The following is a 25555-nucleotide window of genomic DNA, read 5'->3' on the forward strand; positions in this document are numbered from 1 at the left end:
GCATGTTTCTCCCTCCCCCCCCCAAGCATGTTTCTCCCTCCCCCCCCCCAAGCAGTGTTTCTCCCTCCCCCCCCCCCAAGCATTGTCTCTCCTCCCCCCCCCAAGCATGGTTTCTCCCCCCCCCCCCCCCAAGCATGTTTCTCCCTCCCCCCCCCAAGCATGTTTCCTCCCCCCCCCCCCCAAGCATGTTTCTCCCTCCCCCCCCCCCCCCCAGCTTTTCACATGTTCCCCCAAGCATGTTTCTTCTCCCCCCCCCCAAGCATGTTTCTCCCCCCCCCCCCCCCCCCAACATGTTTCTCCCCCCCCCCCCCCCCCCCCAAGCATGTTTCTCCCTCCCCCCCCCCCAGTTTATACACTAAGTCGTTTGGAAAAATCAGATTTGCTTAACGTTATTTTTTCGTCGAGTCGCAGTTTTAAAGAAGGCGCCTGGGACGTTAAGCGAGGAATTATTGTATTGAATCGGTTCCACGATCTTTTTCAGGCAAGTGTATTCTGCGCCATAACAAGCTGTTCCCCCGAAAAAAATCTAATATCTTTCGCTCTCTTCCCCCTCAGGTATCTCCCATAAAATCTATTCTGATCCCAGGGAAGAAGGGTAAGGATTATCTTCCCAGATGGATTCCAGCCGGATACCCCCTCACAGTCCGGGAGCGGACAACCGCCACTCGTCACCTGACACCGGCAGGCGGTTTGAAAGAAACGGTCGCGCCACGCGCCGCCATTGGGAGCGGAGGTCCGGAGGGGGAGGGGATAAATTACCCCCTCCTCCTCTCAATCCAACCACTGATTGGGAGCGGAGGCCCGGCGGGCAGGAGTCAATCTACCTCAACATCCTCCCACCCTACCCCACAGCCTCGATCCAACCACCTCCCAACGCTTTCTCCAGCCTCTCTTACCCGCCAATTACCGGCGTCTCGACGCCTGTTTCCGGCATATTTTATTCTGCGGGGCGGTGTCACCTTGCTTGAGTGTGCGCACGCGTGCGCAAAGGAGGTCGCGAGGGACGTGCGCGGGCATGGAGGAGGGTGGGCGTGCAGGCAGGCAGGCGTGCGCATCAGCTGCCTGCCGGGGAGAGAGGAGGTGGGAGCGCGTGCGTGCGAGCAACGCTGGCCTGGTGGGGAAGAGCGCGCGCATGGAGGAGGATGGGAGCGCGCGCGCGGCTGGCAGTCAGGGGAGCGAGCGAGCGACAGAGACGGACGGAGATTTGTGAGGTCGGTTTGATTGCCGCTCGGGTTTTTTATTACACCCGCAGATATATTTATATATATTATATATATATACATGAGAGAGGGTCACTTACCGTGCGGGGAATAGGATTCCAGCCGCTTCGGGGAGGAGGCGCTGCTCCGGTGAGTGGGGTTTTCTTTTTATTTTTTTGAAGATGGTGCTTTCCACCGCCCCCCCCCCCCCCCCGTCCTTCCCCTCACCACCAACCTCCCTCCTTTTGAGGTTGGGAGTGAGTTCTGGAAGTGAAGTGGTGCCGGGCTGGAGAGGAGAGGAATGGAGATGGTGGTGGGGGAAAGCAGGAGGTTGGCTGGGGTGGGTGGGGGGGGGGGGGGAGTGAGCCGAGCCGCCTGTCTCCGGCCTGGATGGAGGGAATGTGGGGAGCAGGGCAAAGAATTGGGGCAACTTCCAACATTGGGGAATCTGCTGCTTAACACAACAACATAAATCCCAAACCCCTAAAACAAAAACTCAAATACGCGCATGTTTTATTTTATATATTAAAAAAAAAGAAATATATAGATGCGGGAGGTGGAGAGAGCAAAACAAAAAAGCAACTTACTTCCAAAAGTTTCGGTACAACTTTGTTTCCTTTCTCGTTTTTTTTTTGTTTTTAAGAATCAAAAGAATTAATTCTTGTTTGAAATTCAACCCGTTCCTCTCTTTAGAGTGATCCCAGTTCGATGCAGTTTAGGGACAGATGTGTGTGTGTGTGTTTATTTTTATTTGAATCTGTAGTTTTCAGTGTGTTGTGTGCGTGAACCTTTGTCTAAATCTTGTTTTTTTTTTCTTGTGTTTAAATTAGGAGCTGAAGCAAAAAAGTTTGATCTCAGTTCAGCAGTGCTGTGTGTGTGTGTGTGTGATAGGACATGTGTTGTGAATGTAAATGCCCGGGGTTTGCCAATAAACATGTTTTTTTTGTCTGCTTGTTTTAGATTCTGGATGTTTAAGAGTCGAGATCAAATTTGCAAATTGGAAGTCACCCATTTAAAGGGGGCAAAATGTTTGGGTATTGTTTTAAGTGTAACAGCAGGGTTTGGGTCAAATGGTGCCACTTGCACCCATGTTGTCATGACAAAAATCATGTTATGGTTATGGCCACTTGTTCCATTGTACTGGCTGAAATGTTTAGCACAGTTCGGTGAGAGTTTCTTGGTTTTCCTTGGAGAGCAAACTATGCCAGACTTCACCAGGCTGTCTGTTGACAGAAAATTGACAGGCTCTGTTGTTGTGGCTCCTGGTGGATTTACCATGAGGAAGCACAGTTTGTGGCAAAGATGGCTAAATTGTCCAACTCTTCCTGAATGTCACTGGCATGATAAGTTAGGGTGATGTATTTAAAGGTCAGAAAAGTTGGTGGTACTGGAGAGATTGTGTAATTCACCAGAGTTCTATTCGTGCAGTTTTGTAGAATACTGGGTCAAACAGAAACGGGTCTAGAATAGAGCTCATGTAGGTATCTGCATCAAGAAAATAATAAAATGGGGAAGAAGGTTTGCTCTGGGCAACTCTTGCACAACTTGATGGTGATCAGAAATTGTTCCAGGTACCTCCGCAGGTTATCAATCTGCCCTTCTAGTTGGAGAGTGGGAGATTGTTTGGGAAGAAAATACATCTGAAAAATACAAGTTAATCTGTTGAATTTCAATTTGTCAATTTCTTTTGTAATTGCCTTCTATGCTTTGGAAGAGAAATATTGATAAATGTCGATATTGCATCACAGTGATGTGTTACGTGGGATGTTACACCAGTGTAAAGGACCCATGAGTCATTCTTGTGACTTTAGAATTGTCTTTTTGAATGAGCGATGTCCATAGGCACAGGGTCAAAGCCTTGTTTCCTTGTATAGGCTATCTTTTCAAATTGTTTTGGGATGAAGTTTGCTATTTTGTGTTAGTTTCTTCTGCTTACAATCAATGTCATTTTTTGTTAACATCTTTTGGAAGTGAAAATATCTCAAAAGGATTTGCTATTAATTTATTGAGGAGGAAAGAATAACATTTCACTGAGAAATGTGCTGAGTTTGGCAGACATCCTCATTAAACTCATAAATAAGTAGTTATTAAAGCACACTTTTTTATTCCATCATATTAGGTAAATATCTTGCCCCTATTTTAATGTCTCTATTCAGTTGGATCACTTAATGCTAAATAAACTGACTGCTTTAATGAGAGAACAATTTGAAGTTAGCTAGCTTTAATTAGTTGTGCTGAGTGAAGAATATTAATTCAAATATTCAGCGGCCTCCCGTTTGTGTGAGGTCACAGCATATAAATAAGCAAACAAAAGGCAGTATTGTAACATGAGTATGCATGTTCAACACTTTTAAGACCCTTTCCAAATACTGTACTGTACAGTGATTTTGAACACTTTTAAAACTTTTTTCCTTGTTCATTGTGTTCTTGCCCCTCTCCTCTCCCCAAAGTATTTCCAAGTGGCAGAGTTATTAACGATACTTTCCATTATCCAAATAGCTCATTGGACGATTTTAATGCAGCAGTAAACTGCATAGACCATTGATTTAATTTCTGGAAAATAAAACAATTGCAATTGTGAAATAAAAACAAGAAATGCTGCAAATATAGAGCAGAGCATGTCAACATCTGAAAACAGCAAAAGCACAATGAAGGGCATACATCCAAAATGTCATAACTTGTCTTTTTGCCTTACAGATGCTGATTCACCTGCTGTATATTTCCAGTATAGTATTTTATTTTGATGTAGAGTCATACGAACTCGAAACGTTAACTCTTTCTTCCTTTCCACAGATGCTGTCAGACCTGAGTTTTTCCAGCAATTTTTGTTTTTGTTTCAGATTTCCAGCATCCGCAGCATTTTGCTTTTATTTTGTTTTGATTTCTGGTCTGTTCTCACACATGGTGAATGGCCACTGGGGTGTGATATCTGTTGGTTGCCAGTACCTGCTGATCTTTACCTTAGCAGAGAGCAAGGGAGGAGACAAAATATAGGTGGTCCTTGTGGTTGAAATGCACCCCTTTGTGTGGATTATCCTGTGCTTACTGTTATATATTAAGAAAAAGCAAACTGAAGGTTACAAAAGACACTCAATCTGACTTCGAGAAATTGCCATGCTATGTTGAATCTACAAGTTAGCTTTGTCTCCATTATAGCTCTGGAAACATCATAAATTGCTATCCAATATTTTTTCTTTACAATCGGTTCAAAATAATAAATAATTAGTTACTTAACTGTCAGATTAAATTATAGTATTCTTCTTTTGTGCTTTGCTTGGACCACCTTCAGGCCAGGTATTTGTAAACAAAAGATTTGTACTTCTTGGGTCCCTATGTCCATTGTGAGAATGGCTGGTGTTCAGAAAGATCAATGTTGTTCAATAATGTAGAAACAAGTATCATAGATTTAAGTTTCAAATGTTTTAAAGTGAATCACTAATGAGGACCCCTTTTAAAAGCTGGTTAATATGAATTATCGTTAACATCTTTTTGTGTCCTAATTGTTTCTCTTGAATATTCAGTTTAATCAAAGGGTGCTGATTATATCATTGGGGACTGAGTGAGGGAGGGGAATTAACATCTGTAGAGAGGTATCCATTAAACAGTAGCCCTTCTGGTGTCATCTGTGGTTTTAATTCATTCTCAAACTTTATATCTACTGACACCCCCCCACCCGCTATCTGATCATGCCATCACACTTATGCTTCAAGTTAAAACCTATATTTTTAAAAGGATGAAACAAAGCAAAATGTTACTTAATTGAAACAGATATGGTCTTCAGCAATTCCAGCCCTGTATCAAAAATGGAAAGAAAATTATTTGTAAGAGTTGGGAGAGAGAAGCATCTCAAGGTCGGTTAGCATTCTGATTGTTGATCCATGTCACAATGGAGTTATCATTTGAGTGTCATCTGCCAGCGAGTATTGCAGAACAGATTTGTCCTGCAGCAGCCTTTGCTGGTTTGGCTTGTCATAGGTTCTTTTGGCAATCTCCACCTATCACTGGCCCTCTATCCAGCTCTACCTGTCCCACCCCCCCTTAAACCAGCTTATATTTCACCTCTTTTCTATTTTTCCTTAGTTCTGATGAAGAGTCATTTGAACTCGAAACGTTAACTGTATTCCTCTCCACAGATGCTGTCAGACCTGCTGAGTTTTTCCAGGTATTTTAGTTTTTGTTCTCGATTTCCAGCATCCGCGGTACTTTGCTTTTATCATAGGTTTTGTCCTGATTGTGACTGTTTGTTACTAGGGTTCTGGCACTTGAATAAAATAGTTACTTTCAGAATGGAAGCTAATTTTTCAAATAAATTCCACTTTGAAAATAAATGGAGATTCCTAGAAGGGGCAAAACGTAATGTTTAGTTCAATTTGCTTTTAGTTAGAGTAAGGTATATTAGAAAATAGATTAAAAGCAGTTGAGAAAATGGAAAGAGTGGATGAATAGAAGTGAGGTGGCTTTTTTAAAATTTAAAGTTATTTTGATGGATTTTGTTGCCTAGAGTTGATATTAAAGTAACACAGCCTCATATGATAGCTGAAGCATTTACTTTAATATCAACTCTCATAAACTGAACCAGCTCAGTCTCTGTAACTGTGTTTCTTTCGGCATCGTGGAAATAAATGGAAATCTTGTGGATAGTAATCATTAAAACCATTTTCTACTAATTTCTGCCAGTGACTTCCCTAATTCCTACAGGTGGTAAATTGATTTTAAAATAATTTCTTCCAAATTTAAAAGAAATTCTTGAAATTTGCTCCATTTTTAACCAAAGATCAGGACCAGGGATGTTAAATTGCAATGGTGATGTCAGCATGCACATTACATGCAGCATGTGTCATGCTGATATCTTAGATATGATGCATGTACATCTTTGGATCCAGCCAGTGTCTGGCAGGAAAAGAAATGAAGGCTGTGCAATTACATTTTTTTAAGTGAATCGAGTTCACTCTTTGGTACTGTAGCAGAGACTATTCATTAAGCTTCAATTAAATGTCAGATTTGTTTCAGATGGGTATGGAGCAAGGGCAGCATTGCACTGACAGCTACCACATGACAATACTCTGCATGCTGTCAATGAAAGGCGGCTTTGGGTCATACACCAAGGTATTATTTACTAAAAGTAAGATCGCAACTGTTCTACATAATCCCCAACAATTTTAACTATCCCACCAACATATGGCTCAATAATAAATGTAGGTTCTTCAATTTTACTTTCAACTGAAACGCTATTTAATGTTTAAGTAGAGTCTGATGGTGAGCCCTGTCAAAGTAGTGAATTATTAATTCTTGGTTTTCTTTTGGTATAACTGTATTTTTATTGTCTTGTTTTGAGTTCTAGTAATGTTCAAAATAAAAACTTTTTTCAGGTTTTCTCCGAATTTTCTCAGATTTCTTAAGTTTCACATTTTTACCTCAAACGTCTGTGTTGTTATTCACTAAAAATAAAAAAGCTTAGAAATAAAACAAGCTTTTAAATTGGTGAGAAGAGAAGCTGATTTTTAAAGTTTAGAGTGTCTTATAAGGTGAAAAAGGGAAACTGGAATTGCTGTGAATCTTGGCATTAAGTAAAGATGAAACTTCCTGAAAAACTAGTTAACACCATTCATGTGGCAAATTCTCAGAATCATAGCAATTTGTTGTTATCCTGCTATTCTGGCAGAACAAAAATAGAACATGGCATGCTAACCATCTATTTTTGAAAAATAGTTTGGTTCAAGTAGCTCCAAGAGAGAATCCACTTCCTTGGACTCAGTGTCCAGTTGTGATGACAGTGTTTCATGAAAGCATGTAAGAAGCAATGGGAAGAATTTCAGAGAAGAGTAACAAAGGTGATTCCAGATTTTGCCTGATGTAAGACATGGAAATTATCCTCTCTTCAGAGTAGCAGCGTAAGTTGGAAATTCGAAAGACTACATCACACTGGCTGGTGTTTTATGTGAAAAAATAGCGGTTCCTCATTGCATTGAGACTGCAGAAATACCAGAACATTAAGAAAGAATAATATGGTGCAATGTTTCATATCCAGTTTAAGTCTTAAATTCTCTCCAGTAATTTAGTAGTTTTACATGATATTGTACTCAATATGGGTGCAGATTTATTACTGAGGTCAGCAGAAACTTTTAAGCTGTAGAATCAAATACCTACCTGGAAAGAACTCAGTAATGTTTCTCCCTCTCTAAAAATTACTGTGTAATCATTGCATCTAATACTTGGTTGACAGATTGGATGCCTTTGATAAATAAGAATGAAGTGTATGCTTCCAAGTTGTTAGAGTAACTTGGGCTTCCCTTGTGTTCAGTGCACATCTTGCTGCCGCTCTATACACAGGCTCACTAATACTAGTTACCTATTTTGGACTTTCCCAGTTTTCATGTTATTCTTCCTCTCACCTGGCTATGTCAGCTTTCATCTCCTCCTTTGTTATCAAGTTACCTTCAAGTTTGCTCCTGTCTTATCTTCACTCTTCAGTTTTTTTCTCTCCTTCCTTCTCAGGCACCAATCTTTCATAATTAAGCCCATGGCTTCCCTTGACATTCTCCATTGGACTTGTCGTAGTAACCATCACTGCTATTTGGAGCTACTGCAATTGTCCTATTCTGCACTTTAGTTTGTTGACCATATTGCCTAGTGGGCTCATCACGAGCCTGCTGACCTCTTCCGCCATTGCATCAGACCTTATTGACAGTTGAACTTTCACCATTCCTCTTTCTATTTCCTTCAAATGTCTGCTCACTTGCAATTAAAGCCCTTGCAATTATGACCTCATCTTAGGTGATGGTATTCACATCATGACATTGACAGAAGTATGGTATACATATAACAACTCTACTCCCACTCTACAAAACCCTTCCCACCTGGCTTTGTTTATCACTACCTGCCCTGCCTACAATTGCTGTCGTGGAGACATCCTCCTCTCCAATCCACACTGTGGCGTCTCAGCATACTCTCCTGGCACCTTCTCCTTCTTCAAACATCTTTTCCTTTTTCACTCATCATGTGTTCATTTTAAATTCTTGTGAATTATTTCTTCCCTAAGTTCCAAGCCAAAGTTCATGCCAAAATGTCATTTGTCTTTTCCCTTATGTTGTACACTGACAAATTCCTTTATCCTCAACTTCAGTTTTCACCTCAGTTTTCCTAACCCCTTTCCACTAAGATCAGCACCTTTTCTGTCCTTTCTCACCTCAACTCCTTTACTTGACTTTCCATTTTTCATATCTTCTATGCATTAACAGCAACAACTTAGTATTTATAAAGCACAAACACAAAAATTGCTGGAAAAACTCTTGCAGGCCTGACAGCATCTGTGGAGAGAAAGACAGTAACGTTTCGAGTATTTACATAGCACCTTTTAATGTAATGAAATATCCCAAGGCGCTTCATAGGATCATTATAAAACAAAGTATGACACTAAGCCAAATAAGGAGATATTAGAGAAGTGCAGATATCTTGGAGAGTTGTAGGGCTGGAGGAGATCTCAAAGATGGGGAGAGGCAAGGCCATGGAGGGAATTGAAAATGAAGATGAGAATTTAAAATCAACATGTTGCTTGACCAAGGTCACTGACGCTCAGCAGGCACAGGGGGTGATAGAGGAGTGGGACTTGCTTGCTAAGACACAGGCAACAGAATTTTGGAGGACCTCAGTTTTACAAAGGATAGAATGTGGGAGACCAGCCAGGAGTGTTTTGGAGGAGGGAGAGCATTAGATGTTTGGGGTGGATTGAATGTCTGGAAGTTTATTATCAAAGAAAAATTAGCAAAAAGCATTGCTTTTTGAAATAAAAACAGAAAATATGTTTGGCTAGTGGAAGGGAGTGATGTGGAAAAGACGGCTGATCAGATTGTCTCCACCTTAGTGACAAAGAAGTCCATGAACTCCTCGCGCTTAATGTTGTGCTTGATTTCTAACATGACTATCTGTTTCCTTGTTTCCCTTGTTACCCACAGCCTTGAATATACTTACACTTTTGCCATCTGTCTGTGGGTTGAGGGAGAGAATCACTTGCGATTCACCATTACCTCTGGTAACCCCCAGTGTTCTATCCTTGGCCCTCTTCTATTGTTCAAATACGTGCTGCCCCTCGGAGACAGCATTCAAAGGCACAGTGTTAGTTTCAGATTCTAGGAAAATCAAGAAGCTCCTCTAGATTCATTCAAACCTTATCTCAAACTCCTTACTTTTTTGACCTCCAGTAATCACATTAATGTCTCTGCAGTCAATTTTTAAAAATTCATTCATGAGATGTGGGCTTCACTGGTTGGGTGAGCATTTATTTCCCACCCTTTGTTGCCCTTGAGAAGATGGTGGTGGGCTGCCTTCTTGAACCGCTGCTGTCCATGTAGGTAGGTACACCCAGAGTGCTGTAAGGAAGGGAGTTCCAGAATTTTGACCCAGCGACAGTGAAGGAACGGCGATATATTTCCAAGTTAGGATAGTGAGTGACTTGGAGGGGAACTTCCAGGTAGTGGTGTTCCCATCTATCTGCTGCCCTTGTCCTTCTAGTTGGTAGTGGTTGTGGGTTTGGAAGGTGCTGTCTAAGGAGCCTTGGTGAATTCCTGCAATGCATCTTGTAGATGGTACACACTGCTGCTACTGTGCGTCAGTGATGGAGGGAGTGAATGGGGTGCCAATCGAGCAGACTGCTTTGCCCTGGATGGTGTTAAGCTTCTTCAGTGTTGTGGAAGCTGCACTCATCCAGGCAAGTGGTGAGTATTCCGACACACTCCTGACTTGTGCCTTGTAGATTGTGGACAGGCTTTGGGGAGTCAGGAGGTGAGTTACTCATCGCAGGATTCCTAGCCTCTGAGCTGCTCTTGTAGCCACAGTATTTATATGGCTAGTCCAGTTCAGTTTCTGGTCAATGGTGACGACACCCCCGCCCCCCCCCACAGGATGTTGATAGTGGGGGATTCAGTGATGGCAATGCCATTGAACATCAAGGTGCGATGGTTGGATTCTCTCTTGTTGGAGATGGTCATTATCTGGCACTTATTTGGCGTGATTATTACTTGCCATTTGTCAGCCCAAGCCTAGATATTGTCCAGGTCATGCTGCATTTGAACATGGACTGTTGATCCTTTCCTTCATCTTCATTTAGAATACGCATTTATCCACCAAAATAATCACTGTCTCTCACCCTTGTAGAACAAAATTGGGTACTGTTGTGGTGTGCTTTTGGTTCTTCATATTATCTACTGTGAGAAGAATGGTACTAGTGGATCAATATCTGTGTCGTTTGAGTTGAATTGGTTGTTACAGGATCTGATTCCCTACACAGTAAGTTCTAGAAAATGTTTTTGTGTCTCATAGTCTGCAGAACAGGAATATGCGTAAGATCTTGAGTTGCTTACAACCTTTTTAGAACTAAATAATCATAATTTTACAGTGTGCTTGGAGTCCTGGAGAAAAACTTGGGATATAGCAATTCCAGTGAGAGGCTATGATTTCAAACAAAAAGGCCTAGTGAGCAACTAAGTGTTATATACTGGTGAAAAATGACATGACATTTTCCTACTGTGTAGAAGCATACTTTGGAGAGGGGGTAGATTGAATGTCTGGAAGTATATTACCAAAGGAAAATGAGCAAAAAGCATTATTTTTTGAAATAAAAGCAGAAAATGTGGATATACTTAGAATGCCTTGCAACAGCTGTAGAGAAGGAATCAGTTAAAGTTTCAGGTGTTGACATTCTGCAGTATTTTGCATTTTATAAGTGTTTTTCATTGTTTTAAGATGTTCCTTCCTCAGATAAATTAGCATTGTGCTGTTTTTAATATATGAATGGATGTGTGGTTTTGATTTTGAAAGAATTTCTTCAGCAAAACCTCAGACAAAAAGATCTGAAGAAAATCAAATGAGAAAAGCAGAAGTAATCATCTTTGAGAGGATTCTTATGCTCCAACAAAATGATGTTTTAAATATATGAAATGATGTGTTTTTGTTTATTTGTTCATGGCATGTGGGCATCACTGGCTGGGCCAAAATTTATTGCCCATCCCTAATTGCTATTGAGAAGGTGGTGGTGTGCTGCCGCCTTGAACCGCTGCAGTCCATGTTTTGTAGGAACACCCAGTGTTGTTAGGAAGGGAGCTCCAAGATTTTGACCCAGTGACAGTGAAGGAACAGTGGTGATATAGTTCCAAGTCAGGATGGTATGGGACATAGAGGGGACCATGCACGTGGCGGTGTCCCATGCATCCGCTGCCCATGTCCTTCTAGGTCGCGGGTTTGAAAAGGTACTGTCTAAAGAGCCTTGGTGAGTTGCTGCAGGGCATCTTGTAGATTGTATACACTGCTGCCACTGCGCGTTATCGATGGAGGGAGTGAATGTTGAAGGTGGTAGATGGGGTGCCAACCAAGTGGGCTGCTTTGTCCTGTTGTAGCTACAGTATTTATATGGCTGGTCCAGTTCAGTTTCTGGTCAATGGTAACCCCCAGGATGTTGTTAGTGGAGGATGCAGTGATGGTAATGCCATTGAATGTTAAGGGAACGTGGTTTGATTCTCTCTTGGTGGAGATGGTCATTGCTCAGCACTTGTGAGGCGCGAATGTTACTTGCCAGTTATCAGCCCGAGCCTGAATATTGTCCAGGTCTTGCTGTGTATCGACACAGACTGCTTCAGCATTTGAAGAATTGCAAATGGTACTGAACAATGTGCAATCAACCACGAGCATCCCCACTCCTGACCTGAGGAATGATTGACCTCCAACAATCACAATCACCTTCCTTTGTGCCAAGTATGACTCCGACCAATGGAGAGTTTTCCCTCTGATTCTCATTGACTCCAGTTTTGCTGGGGCTTTTTGATTACCTGCTCCAAATACTGCCTTGATGTCAAGGGCAATCACTCACCTCTCCTCACCTGAGTTCAGCTCTTTTGTCCATGTTTGGACCAAGTCTATAAATGAGGTCAGGAGCTGAGTGGCCCTGGCAGAACCCAAATCGAACATCAGTGAGCAGGTTATTGTTGAGTAAGTGCACTTGATAGCACTGTCAATGGCCCGTTCCATCACTTTGATGATCGAGAGTAGACTGATGGAATGGTAATTGGCTGGATTGGATTTGTCCTGCTTTTTGTGGACAAGACATACCTGGGCAATTTTCCACATTGTGGGTAGATGCCAATGTTGTAGCTATGCTGGAACAGCTTGGCTAGGGGTGCAGCAAGTTCTGGAGCACAAATATTCAGTACTGTTGCTGGAATATTGTCAGGACCCATAGCCTTTTCAGTATCCAGTGCCTTCAGCTGTTTCTTGGTATTACGTGGAGTGAATTGAAATTGCTGGAGACTGGCAGCTGTGATGCTGGGGACCTTAGGAGGAGCACTTCTGGCTGGATTGTTGCAAATGATTCAGCAGTACCTTTTGCACTGTTGTGCTGGGCTCCCCCATCACTGAGGATGTGGATATTTGTGGAGCCTCCTCCACCTGCTAGTTGCTTAATTGTCCACCAGCATTCACGACTAAATATGGCAGGACTGCAGAGTTTAGATCTGATCTGTTGGTTGTGGGATTATTTAGCTCTGTCGCTTTCTGTTTGGTAAGAAAGTAGTCTTGGTTGTATACAGTTTTGCTGCTGCTGATGGCCCACAGTGCCTCCTGGATGCCCAATTTTGAGTTGCTAATTCTATTCGAAATCCCATTCCTATCCCACTCAGCATGGTAGTAGTGCCACACAACATGATGGATGGTACCCTCAATGTGAAGGCAGGACTTCATCTCCACAATACGGTGGTCATTCCCACCAGGCGCATTTGTGACAGATTGAGGATAAGGTCAAGTATGTTTTTCCCCTCTTGGTTCCTTCACCACCTGCTGCAGACCCAGTCCAGCAGCTGTGTCCTTTAAGACTCAGCCAACTTGCTCAGAAGTGGTGCTACTGAGGCCTTCTTGATGATGGGCATTCTGTGCCCTTGCCACCCTCAGTGCTTCTTCCACTTGGTGTTTGACATGGAGGAGTGCTGATGCATCAGCTGAGAGGGGACAGCAGGTGGTAACCAGCAGGAGGTTTCCATGCCCATGTTTGACCTGATGCCATGAGACTTCATGGGGTCCAGACTCTATGTTGACTTCTGACTATATATGACTGTGCCATCACCTCTGGTGGGTCTTCATAACCAAGGATGGTGATGGTAGTGTCTGGGGCATTGTCTGTAAGGCATGATCCCATTAGTATGGCTATGTCAGGTTGTTGCTTGACTAGTTTGTGGGCCAGCCTTCCTAATTTTGGCATAAGCCCCCAGATGTTAGTCAGGAGGACTTTGTAGGGTTGATAGGGCTGGGTGTGTTGTTGTCGGTTCCGGTGCCTAGGTCAATGCCGGGTGGTCCGTCTGGTTTTATTCCTTTTAGACTTTGTAGCAGTTTGATACAACTGAGTGGCTTGCTAGGCCATTTCAGAGGGCAGTTAAGAGTCAACCACATTGCAAATTTCCTTCCATAAAGGGCATTTCTTTTTCTGTTCACAAAAGCTTTATTGTGGCTGATTTACTTTCCAGAAATTTGGAATACGATTGTAACTAGATGGGTCTTTTACTATTGGCAATACTTTTGTGGTCACGATTAGACTTATTTAGATGTATTAATTGAATTTGAATCCCACTAGCAGCTGTGGCCTGGGCCTCTGGATTACTAGTGCAGTGACATTACCACGATGCCTCCCTATCTCTCTGTCAGGGGACTGTATGGTATAATTGCCATTCAGAATAAAAACTCAAATTTAATTTTATACTCTTTGCCTTCCACATCCTCAGTGTTCCAAAGCACTTTATTGCTGAAGACTTGAGTAATCACTTATGTTGATAAACATGGCAGCTATTTTGTGCACAGCCAAGTCCCACAGCTGAGATAAATGACCAATTAATCTGTTTTGGTAATGTTGGTTGAGGAATTAATGTTGACCAGGATTGTCATATATCTCTTATACCCCCCCCCACCCCCGCGAACAGGTAGCTGATACTTCGGTTCAGTATCTCATTTTTTAAAAATGGCATCTCCAACAATGCAGCATTTTCTCAGTACTGCACTGAAATGTTATCTTAGATTATGTTCTCAAGTCCTGGAGTGAGATTTGAACCAACAGCCTCCTGATTCAGTAGAGTGCTACCATTCAGCTAAACTGACTGGTTAATCTAGAAGTGTGTTTAGTTCTGAACAACATCAGGAAACACACAATCAGTTTTGAGAATTTCTTAGTCTAAACAATGGATCCTAAGTGATACTTTTAAATTAATTATGCAGTGGTAATCTAAGAATAATGAATGTTTGTTCTTATTTACATAAAGCACTTGGAATACTTTCTCAGTCCATAAGATTCTCCAGCTGGGTCTGAGCAAGGTTATTTTTATATACTGTGTAACCTTTACAAGACGCAGAATTTCCCAGGAGTATGAAGAAGATACAAAACAGAAACAGGGCATTTGGCCCAGCCAGTTGGTGTCAGCATTTACTGTCCATGGAAGCAAACAATGTTAATTGTCCTGTTGCCCTATCCCTTTATCCTCTTTGCCTTCATCCATCTATCCAATAATTTCTGCCTCAACTTTTCAATCCTGGAAGTGAATTTTAAAGGCTGTGTAAAGAAGTTTCTCTTGCTTTCTGTTCTAAATCTTGGTATTTTTGGAGCCTTGTTCTCGACCCCTCAGCTACCAGCAACAGTCTGCTTCTATTTTACCTGTTCCATCCTGTCATAATTTTTATCATTTTGTCCTAAAGTTTGTGCTGTTCTAATTTTCAAAAAATCAAGCCTGTTTTCATTTTGGGTTTAATTGGACACTTTTTTTATTGGGGGGTGATACTGGGACCTACCATACAACTTTCCATTGAGAGGTGACACCTGATATTTTTTTCAAAATTGGAAGTGCCACCTTTCAGATGAAATGTTGGTTAGCATACAGGTGCAGCAAGCATTTAGGAAGGCTAATGGTATGTTAGCCTTTGTCGCAAGAGGATTTGAGTACAGGAGTAGCAAAGTCTTGTTTTAATTGTATAGAACCTTGGTTAGACCGCACCTGGAGTACTGTGCGCAGTTTTGGTCCCCTTAACTTAGGAAGGATATTATTGCCATAGAGGGAGTGCAACAAAGGTTCACCAGACTTTTTCCCGGGATGGTGGGACTGTAATATGAAGAGAGGTTGGGTAAACTGGGCCTGTGTTTTCTAGAATTTTGAAGAGTGAGAGGTGATCTCATTGAAACGTGCAAATACTTGAAGGAATAGACAGGGTAGATGCAGGTAAGATGTTTCCCTTGACTGGGGAGTCTGTGCCTCCTGGTTCTAATTTCAAAATGAGGGGAAGCCACTTAGGACCAAGATGAGGAGAATTTTTTTTTACTCAGAGGGTTGTGAATCTTTGGGATTCTACTCCAGAGAGCTGTGGAAGCTCAGTCATTGAGTATGTTTAGAGCAGAGATTGGTATTTAGAAATCTGTCAATGACAAAGGGATGTGGGGATACTGTGGGCAGGGGGACAAAGGCATTGAAGTGGATGATCAGCCAAGATCGTATTGAATGGTGGAGCAGGCTCAATGTGCTGAATGGCCTACTCCTGCTCCTATGTTAAATCAAAGTGCTATCCTCCCTTTTGGGTGAACGTAAAATATTCCATGGTACTACTTCAAAGAGCAGGGGAGTTCTCCTTGGTCCCTTGTCAATAATTATCCCTCACTAAAGAAAAGAAAGACTTGCATTTATATAGTGCTTTGCATGACCACCAGATATCTTAAAGCACTTTTGAAGTGTAGTCATTATTGTAATGTAGGAAAACAGATTATCTGATCGTTAGAAAAACTCAGCAGGTCTGACAGCATCTGCGGAGAGGAACACAGTTAACATTTCGAGTCCGTATAACTCTCTTCATCAGAACTAAAGAAATATAGAAATGTGGTGAAATATAAGCTGGTTGAGGGGGGTGGGACAGATAGAGCTGATGTCATAGACAAAAGGACAAAGGGGTGTTGACGGTGGTGATATTATCTAAGGAATGAGCTAATGGTGACATTAAGGGTAGAAAGTACAAGCAAGTGACAGATGGCCCTAGTGTGGATGGCGTGGGGGGAAGGGATCGCAATGGGCTAAAAGGTGGAGATAAAGCAATAGATCGAAATACATTTAAAAATAGGTGGGAAAGGAAAATATATTTTTAAAATTATAAATTATTGGAAAAAGGGGGATTGGAAAGGGGGTGGGGATGGAGGAGAGAGTTCATGATCTGAAGTTGTTGAACTCAGTGTTAAGTCCGGAAGGCTGTAGGGTGTCTCGTCGGAAGATAAGGTGCTGTTCCTCCAGTTTGCGTTGAGCTTCACTGGAATATTGCAGCAGGCCAAGGACGGACATGTGTGCTTGAGAGCAGGGTGGTGTGTTGTGCCATTTCAACACACCACCCTGCTCTCAAGCCCACATGTCCGTCCTTGGCCTGCTGCAATATTCCAGTGAAGCTCAACGCAAACTGGAGGAACAGCACCTCATCTTCCGACGAGGCACCCTACAGCCTTCCGGACTTAGCATTGAGTTCAACAACTTCAGATCATGAACTCTCTCCTCCATCCCCGCCCCCTTTCCGATCCCCCTTTCTTCATTAATTTATAATTTTTAAAATATATTTTCCTTTCCCACCTATTTTTAAATGTATTTCGATCTATTGCTTTATCTCCACCTTTTAGCCCATTTCGATCCCTTCCTCCCACCCCACTCCCACTCGGGCCATCTGTCACTTGTCCTGCTTTCTACCCCTGATGTCACCATTAGCTCATTCCTTAGATAAAATCACCACCGTCAATACCCTTTTGCCTATGACATCTTTGGCAATCTCTTCTTTGCCTCCATCTATCACTGGCCCTCTATCCAGCTCTACCTGTCCCACCCCCCTCAACCAGCTTATATTTCACCACATTTCTACATTTCTTTGGTTCTGATGAAGAGTTATACGGACTCAACGTTAACTGTGTTCCTCTCCGCAGATGCTGTCAGACCTGCTGAGTTTTTCCAGCTATTTTTGTTTTTGGTTCAGATTTCCAGCATCCGCAGTATTTTGCTTTTATCTGATCGTTATCCCATTTCTGTTTGTGGGAACTTGCCGTGTGCAAATTGATTACTGCTTTTTGCATTATAGCAGTGACTACCTTTCAAAAGTACTTCACAAGCATTTCATTGGCTGTAAAGTGCTTTGGGAAGCCCTGAGGGCATGAGAGGCACTATGTTAATTCAGGGCTTTTTCATTTTACCTCTTACATTTGTGTCACTTTGTTATCCCTCTTGTTTAACCATCACCACCTATCCAAGGCAGTGTACAAACATGGCATCATACTGTTTCTAAACTCATAGCTCAGGAGTGATATTCAAAAATTAGAATTGTATATCTATATAAATATTAAAATATATGCATCTTCTGATGGCTGAACACTGCATTGTGCCTGTTTTTACCTACTAAGCTGCATTGATGAGGTAAGTTCTGTGTTTGATCCTTGTTCTTTAGCTTATTAATTTGAGAAAATAGCGGTGGCAAGTATTCCTAGAGCCAGCAGGGAAAAATACATTTCCCACTATATCTGTTATTTGCTGACTTATTTTGGAAAATTTGCATGTCTAGATGACAAACAAACATAAAATGTTGGGTGAAGTACTGGCTGTGAAACAGTATACCTATGAGTCACCGCCTTAAAAATTATATACAATTATGGGCAGCTGGTGTGTGTGGGAAAATAATAAATTGTGTTTGTCAGTGATTTCTTGAGAGTGACTTTAAGGCTGTGATATAAGTCATTCAGAAGGCTCTGAAGCGTTTTCAGGTTAGTTGTAGGTTTGACCTCTTGAACCCCACAATTAGAACACAGCCTTGCAATCACTTCATGAAATCCATTGCTTTATATTAAGACGATTATTTGGTTAAGTCATTCTCATTTTAGAAATCAGATTTTTTTTTTAAACCTCCCTTATGCTTCATGATTGAAAAATATCTTGGAGCAAGGTAGTTGAATCCAATCTAGTTGAGAAGAAATCAACACTGTCGTGATGAAAAATGGGCTAGCATCATGAATGATTACAATGTATAATCTGTATAATGTTCAGCAATAATAGATAATGAATTGAAAATGTGTAATTCGTTGAATAAATCTCTAAAATATGTTAAACTCACTTGGTTCATTTGTATATTAATAATCTGGAATGTACTATCTGGAAGTGTGGTAGAGGCAGATTCAATCATTACATTCAAACAGGAGTAGGGTCATTATCGGAAAAGGAAAAAAAAATGGAGGGCTGTGGGGAAAAGGTGGGGTGAGGGCATATGGCACTGAGTGAATTGCTCTTGCGAGAGCCAGCAGACATGGGCTGAATGGCCTCTTGTGCTTAAACCATTCTATGATTCTATAATTTGCTGTTTGATGTTTTTCTGTTTGTGTTTCTACAACATACCAGTTTGGCAGTTCAGGTGTATTGCTATCCATAAATTATATGTTGTTTTCCCAGAAAATATTCTCAACAATGTTTTCAATATGGTTTTGTTCAACATCTCAGACAATAAATTTCACTCTGCTTATTATGGGATCCTAAGGAGCCATGTGTGTTGGTTTTCTAATGAGGTGCGTCCTGCTGTAATTGTGTGAGAGTCAAGAACCAAGACCCAGTATGCTAACAGACTAAATTTTATTACTGGCAGTTTACAGAGGATAGGGTATACCTGTAAACTTCTGAGGTACACAGTTTCTGTTCGTTTCCTTCAGTTCCTTATTTTTGTTCTGCATACTGCCCTTCCCCCTGCATCGTTGCCAGAATCAGGAAATTTGATTTGTTTTCAGTTCTCTGCTTGTGAGTGATGATGCTGAACTAGTTTCATTCCTAGGAGTGAGAGGCCAGCTTCAGCATCAATTATTGATGAATGTCTGTCTACTTTTTGTGTCTCTAAACTGACAGCAGGCTCAAGTCTGAGCTTTCTCAGTGTTTGTTTTTAACAGCAGAATTGCTAAAGTGATCAGATTGGTGGGGGTGGGGTGATGGGGTTGGGGAGCGGGGAGAGAGAGAGAAAATCAGTTCCCTTTCAGAGTATCTCATTTAAACAAAAGGAAGCTCAACTCCATAACCTTGTACAGCAGCTTCTTGTTGCCACCAGCATTGGTGGGACTCGTGGGCCTTGGTCTTTGGTTGCCACTCGCTTCTGTGTTGAACTACACCCCCTGCTTGCTCCTGGGTTGCTCCACCTTAGCTCATGGATAACAAATGCAGTATACTGTTGTAACTATATTTTCAAATTTATATTCAATTTTTCCCTCTCCTCCCTCTGGCTCTGTTGAAAAAAAGAAAGTTGTGTATGTGTAGGGGAAGAACCTACTTTCAAGAAACCCTTGGTGTATTATATTATTGGCACTTTTAATGTACTGTTCATATTGTCTTGGCATTTGTTAATTATTACAGTCTGATGATCTGTGTTTTGCTATGATTTAATTGTTGCAGTTTCTTTACAAAGAATAAATTCTATTTCTTGGTAAGGGGAATCCAGGAATGTTTCCCTCGCAGTACGCTGTCAAACAACTGTTTTGTGAGAATGTTGTATAAATGTGTTTTTTCTGTAAAACAAGCTGCACAGTAATCACACATGAAGTTGGATGCAAATTATTTTGTGAAAATTTGGTTGTGCCATGCACTAAAATTGTTTACTTGACTGTTAAGTGTGTAATTGTTTATGAATTACTGTGTAAATATATGTAAAATGGAATGTTAAATGTGTTTGGGAGGGAAGTCAGTTTGGCTCAGCAATTTTTAAAAACATTATAAAATCGTGGGAAGGTACAGTATATTATATATATTAGGCCAAAAGCAGCTGCTGAATCAAAATACAAACGCCATGTCCCGTATAATTCCAGAAGTGTATTGGGGGAGAGCAAGAATGGTTGTTCTGTTTAGACAGCTGAATGTTCAGCTATGTCCAGAGATTAATGAAAATGCAAATGATGTCGATGACGCCTGTGTGCCTAATGTTCATCACACGGTTTTCCCCCTCGATATACTTTATTTAATTGAACCATTTGGTGACCACCTGGTAGTTAAAATCCTTTCCCAAACTAGGAACTGGCTGGATATTGAAAACTAATTGGGGACATGGAGAAGGGTGAAAATTAGTTTGATAGATATTTGGCTGTGTGCAACAAGTTCTTGTCACCATTTTTTTAAATCACTTGGCATTAATTACTTTGTTAGTGTCCTCTCTGCTATATTAAGTGATGGATCCTCAAGAGGGAGATTCATTTCCTTTTTTAAAAGTCTGAGGTTTTATCCAAGTGACTTAAAAGGGTATTACATGCTGAACAGAGACTCTGTGGTTTGAGTGATCAGTTTATAAGATGCACAGAACATTACAGTATAGAAAAGGAGCTGAATCTCCCTCTTCAGGATCTATCACCTGATTTAGTGGAGCAACACTAACAAAAATTAATCAATGCCAGAGTAGTAAAATAGCAAGAAGAACTCTAGATCATCTACACTCCCAGTTATTTAGCAATTCTCCTTTAATTTTTTTTTCCATGTTATGGACTTCCAGTACCTCCTTGGGCAGTCCATTCCAAGCTTTCATAATCCCCTATAAAATCATTAAATTTAACCTGTAAAGTTGCCCTGAAAAGATGGATTAATTGGTTTCTATTGTAAAGAGAAAAAAATCTCTTGTTGACATTTTTAAATGGAAAACCAGGAAGACCCATGCAACAATCGGAGGTATACGATTTGTGGCCCTCCACTTGTGAATGTTTCCAAAAGAGTTGGTGCAGTTGTAAATCATTATTATTGGTTATTGTCAAACTTTTTTTGATAACTGGAGGAATATATCTCTATTTTGTTTGAAAAGTGTGAAATAAATTCTATTTTAGCATAATGGAATTTGCAGTTTTTCCGATTTAGTCCATATTTTACCAGCATGCTGGTAAGGTAAGCTCTGTTGCCACATTTCAAAATGAGGCTGATTCCAAGAGAGTCACTGTCGGCTAGAATGAAACAGTGGAAACATATCCTTCCTTTGAGTAGTTGACTGGTTTTGCCTAATTTGTTTCTGATGTGCTCTTTAAAGCGTGCACACACAATCATTTTTGAATGTCTCCTTTAGTGTGGTGGTTCTCTGAAGTGTAGAGGCGGAGGAGCAAACAAGCTTGACATGTCATTCCATAGAACCATCGAAAAGTTACAGCACAAAAGGAGGCCATTCGGCCCATCTTGTCCATGCCAGCCCGAGGACACCCAGGTGCCCTTTCTAACTGGATGCCGTGAGGCGCCTGCCCCATCTTCAGTTTTTATGACTTCAAAGACAGATGGTGCTGCATAAGTTGTTTTGGGCGTGTTTGGAGGTCACAGGGACAAAAATAATGTTGACAACACTGAATTTGTTGTTTTAGGCAGGCAAAGACTCAATAGCAGATGAAAGTTATGAGTTGATCATTGCTCTCAACAGAAGCTTGCGATCATGGGGTTTTTTTATTTTTTTGGGGATTATTCCTTCAATCACGGGTTTTCTACCATTGATACTGTCTTCAGATAAATTTGGATTTCCTAGGACTCTGCCAGTGGCTGCCTTATCTCATTGTTAAAGATTAAAATTCTCCCATTTTCCTAGCTATCATTCCTCACCAACCAATACTTGGTCGTTCATGTTTGTGAGATCTTTTTAACTGTATATTAACTGGCCAATTTGCCTTTGTAATGGTCACTATTGCAAAGCAGTTTATTTCAAATGAAATGGAGACATTTCTAAGATTTGAAAAGGTCCTATGTTAGTCTTTTTTGTATTGGACTTTTGACTAGGAGTAGGCTTACATTTTATCCCAAGGTGACTTTACTGCTGGATGAGCTGCTTGCTCATGAGAATGTGGGGGCAAATCTGATGTGTTCTTACTTCATCTGCACTCGCACACTCTGTTTCTCTACCCTACCCCCCTCAGGAATTAGCTGGGAACTTGTCACTCCCTTAAGATGGTTTTCTGGAAATCAGGACCCTATATGTGTGGAATAAACCCTTTATCTAATTTTAAAATCTGAATTAGGACTAGCACATTGATATCTATTTATCAGTTCACCCAAAAATGGAGAACAGTGAGGTCCCTTAATTGGATAGAACAAGTGATATTTTAGGGTGATGAGGGGTTGTAAGAAATGATCTAAAGCCACAGTGATTGCAGTTCGTTTACAGTAAAGAAGTAACCAATGAAGATGATTCTTAATCCACATAACCTTTCAATTTCCAGTTCACTTTAGGCCAACAAACAGCTGCATAAGAGGACAGTGAAATGATGTGTGATCACCATATTACTCCAGCAGCTATATAAGTTTACCAGTATATAGCACTTTTAACAAAGGAGGAATCCTAAGGCACTTCACAGGAGCATAATTGGACAAAATTGACAGCCACAGAAGCCATTTTAGGAGAGATGATCAATAGCTTGGTCATAGAGGTAGGAATTGAAGAATATCTGAAAGGATGAGAGAGATGGAGGAATGCAGAATTCTTGGAGGGTTGTGGAGCAGGAAAGAGGTATGCAAGGGTGAGGCCATGAAAGCATTTGAAATAGGGGGATGAGAATTTTAAATTCAAAGCATTGGAGTACTTGGAGCCAGTGCAAGTCAGGAAGCAGAGAAATGATGAGTGAATGAGATTTGCGCAAGTTAGATTTCTGGTAGCTTAATGTTAACAAACATTAGTTACCGTCACTTCCTGGAGATCAACATCAGATTTCAAAGATGGTCTTTGAAGTTTTTATTGTTTCACGGGATGTGGGAATCTCTGGCTAGGCCAACATTTATTGCCCATCCCTAATTGCCCTTGAGAAGGTGGTGGTGAGTTGCCTTCTTGAACCACTGCAGCCATGTAATGTAGGTACATCCAGAGTGCTGTTAAGGAGGGAGTTCCAGGATTTTGACCCAGTGACAGTGAAGGAACGGTGATATAGTTCCAAGTCAGGATGGTGACCAGCTTGCAGGGCACCGTCCAGGTGGTGGTGTTCTCATGCATCTGCTGCCCTTGTAGCTCTAGGTGGTAAGACTCGTGGGTTTGGAAGGTGCTAAGGAGACTGTGTGAGTTGCTGCAGTGCATCTTGTCGATGGTACACCCTGCTGCCACTGTGCACCAGTGGTGGAGGGAGTGGATGTTGAAGGTGTTAGAAGGGGTGCCAATCAAGTGGGCTCCTTTGTCCTGGATGATGTCAAGCTTCTTGAGTGTTGTTGGAGTTGTACTCATCCAGGCAAGTGGAGAGCATTCCATCACACTCCTGATTTGCGTCACTCTCACCTCATCTCTGGAATTCAGCTCTTTTGTCCGTCCTTAGAACAAGATTGCAATGAGGTCTGGAGCCAAATGTTCCTCGCGGAAGGCAATCTAAGCACTGATGAACAGGTTATTGCTGAATAGGTGCCGTTTGATGACACTGTTAATGATCGCTTCCGTCATTTTGTTGATGATTGAGAACAGACTAATGGAGCGGTAATTTGTCCTGCTTTTTGTGGATAGGAAATACCTGAGCAATTTTCCCACATTGCTGGGTAGATGTCACTGTTATAGCTGTACTGTAACACCTTTGTTACCGGCATGGCCAGTTCTGGAGCACGTCTTCAACACTGCAGCTGGGATTTGTCAGGGCCCAAGACCTTTGGTTTATCCAGTGCGTTAAGCCATTCTTGACATCACATGGAGTGATTCAGATTAGCTGAAGAGTGGCGTATTTTGGAGTGTGCGTGCAATTTGTTTTTTTTAAGTGCCCGGTCCTTTTGCATTATTTTTTTGTACTGCTACGTCGGTGGTAATTTAAAGGAACAGACTTGTGCTTGACCTGGGCAGGAACTTTCCAGTTGCAGCTTAGAGGGAACATTGTTGGGGACCTCAGGAGGCCAAGATGGTTCATCCGGTTGGCACTTTTGGCTGAAGATAAGAACATAAGAAATAGGAGCAAGAGTAGGCTATTCAGCCCCTTGATCCTGCTCTGCCATTCAACAAGGTCATGGCTGATCTACCTCAATTTCACCTTCCCACAATATCCCCATACCCCTTGATTCCCTTAGCATCCTAAAATCTATCACTCTTAGTCTTGAATATACTTGACAACTAAATGTCTGCAGCGGTTTTGTATGGAGAATTCCAAAGATTCACAACCCTTTGAGTGAAGAAATTACTTTTATCTCAGTCCTAATTGGCTAACCCCTTATTCTGAGACTGTGACTCTGTGTTCCAAAGCTTTAGCCTTGCTTTTGTACTCAGGCTGAGCTCCGCCATCATTTGAGGATGGGGATATGTTAGTTGTTCAATTGTCCACCACCTACTAGATATGGTAGGATTGCAGAGTTTTGATCTGATCTGTTGGATCATTTCTGTTGTTTAGCATACAAGTATTCCTGTATTATAGTATTACCAGGTTGGCACCTTATTTTAGGTATGCCTCATGCTGCCGTTATCATACTCTTCTACCTCATTGAACCAGAGTTGATCCCCTGGCTTGATAGCCTGGAATCTCTCTACCAGTACTATGAGGAGCGATGGAATACAATTCTGCTGCTGAAGACCCATAGTGCCTCATGGATGCCCAGTTTTGACCTGCTTGATGGTGATAGTACTACAACATGATTGAAGGTGGCCTCAGCATGAAGATGGGATTTCATCTCCACAAGGGCTATGCAGTGGTCGCTCCTGCAACAGGCAGATTGGTGAGGCCATGGTCAAGTAGGTTTTTCCCTCGGCGTGCTCAGCTCCTGTCACAGGCCGAGTTTGACGATTATATCCTAGTCTGTAGTGGAGCTATTGAGCCATTCTTGGTGATGGACAATTAAGTGCCCCACCCAGAGTACATTCTGTGCCCTAGTTGCCCTTGGTGCTTCTTCCAAATGATGTTCACCAGAGAGAAATACTGATTCATCAGCTCAGGGAGTGCAATTGATGGTAATCAGAATGTTTCCTTGCTTATTTTCTGTCATGAGACTTTGTGAGATCTAGGTTCGGCACCACTCTCTCCCAACTGTTACACATGTAGGGTGTCTGTTCAAATAGGATGGCAAAGGAGAATCCTGCAGCATTGGCTGAAAGTTATGATTTCATGAGTATGACTGTCAGGTTGCTTGACAACCACCCATGGTGGTTGACAGGGCCCTCAACCGTGTCCGGCCCATCTCCCGCACATCTGCCCTCACATCTTCCTTTCCCTCCCAGAACCATGATAGGGTCTCCCTTGTCCTCACTTATCACCCCATCAGCCTCCACGTTCAAAGGATCATCCTCTGCCATTTCCGCCAACTCCAGCATTTTGCCATTACCAAACACATCTTCCCTCCCCCACCCCCCCAACCCCAGTGGCTTTCCGCTGGGATCGTTCCCTCCTGGACACCCTGGTTCACTCCTCC

The 25555-nt window shown here is 41.9% G+C and overlaps 1 protein-coding gene and 1 long non-coding RNA gene across 5 annotated transcripts in view; one reads left to right on the forward strand and one right to left on the reverse strand.

The window, feature by feature from the left end:
* The window catches only part of LOC144668523 (uncharacterized), a 103699-nt gene extending 102687 nt beyond the window's left edge, over positions 1-1012 (reverse strand). The window contains exon 1 of the long non-coding RNA XR_013573514.1: positions 897-1012. This is a non-coding gene — a long non-coding RNA (uncharacterized LOC144668523). The remainder of the gene's footprint in view (positions 1-896) is intronic.
* Positions 1013-1269: 257 nt separating this feature from the next.
* The window catches only part of bmpr1aa (bone morphogenetic protein receptor, type IAa), a 250312-nt gene continuing 226026 nt past the window's right edge, over positions 1270-25555 (forward strand). For 2 of the 4 annotated variants that reach the window (XM_078530642.1, XM_078530644.1), the window contains exon 1: positions 1335-1349. The gene's annotated coding sequence lies outside the window, so the exon portion shown is untranslated. Of the gene's footprint in view, positions 1350-25555 lie in introns of all 4 variants that reach the window. The other 2 variants (XM_078530647.1, XM_078530645.1) reach the window with 2 other exon arrangements.

This window comes from Cetorhinus maximus, chromosome 27 (genome assembly GCF_964194155.1).
Source record: "Cetorhinus maximus chromosome 27, sCetMax3.hap1.1, whole genome shotgun sequence".
Classification (NCBI taxonomy): Eukaryota; Metazoa; Chordata; class Chondrichthyes; order Lamniformes; family Cetorhinidae; genus Cetorhinus; species Cetorhinus maximus.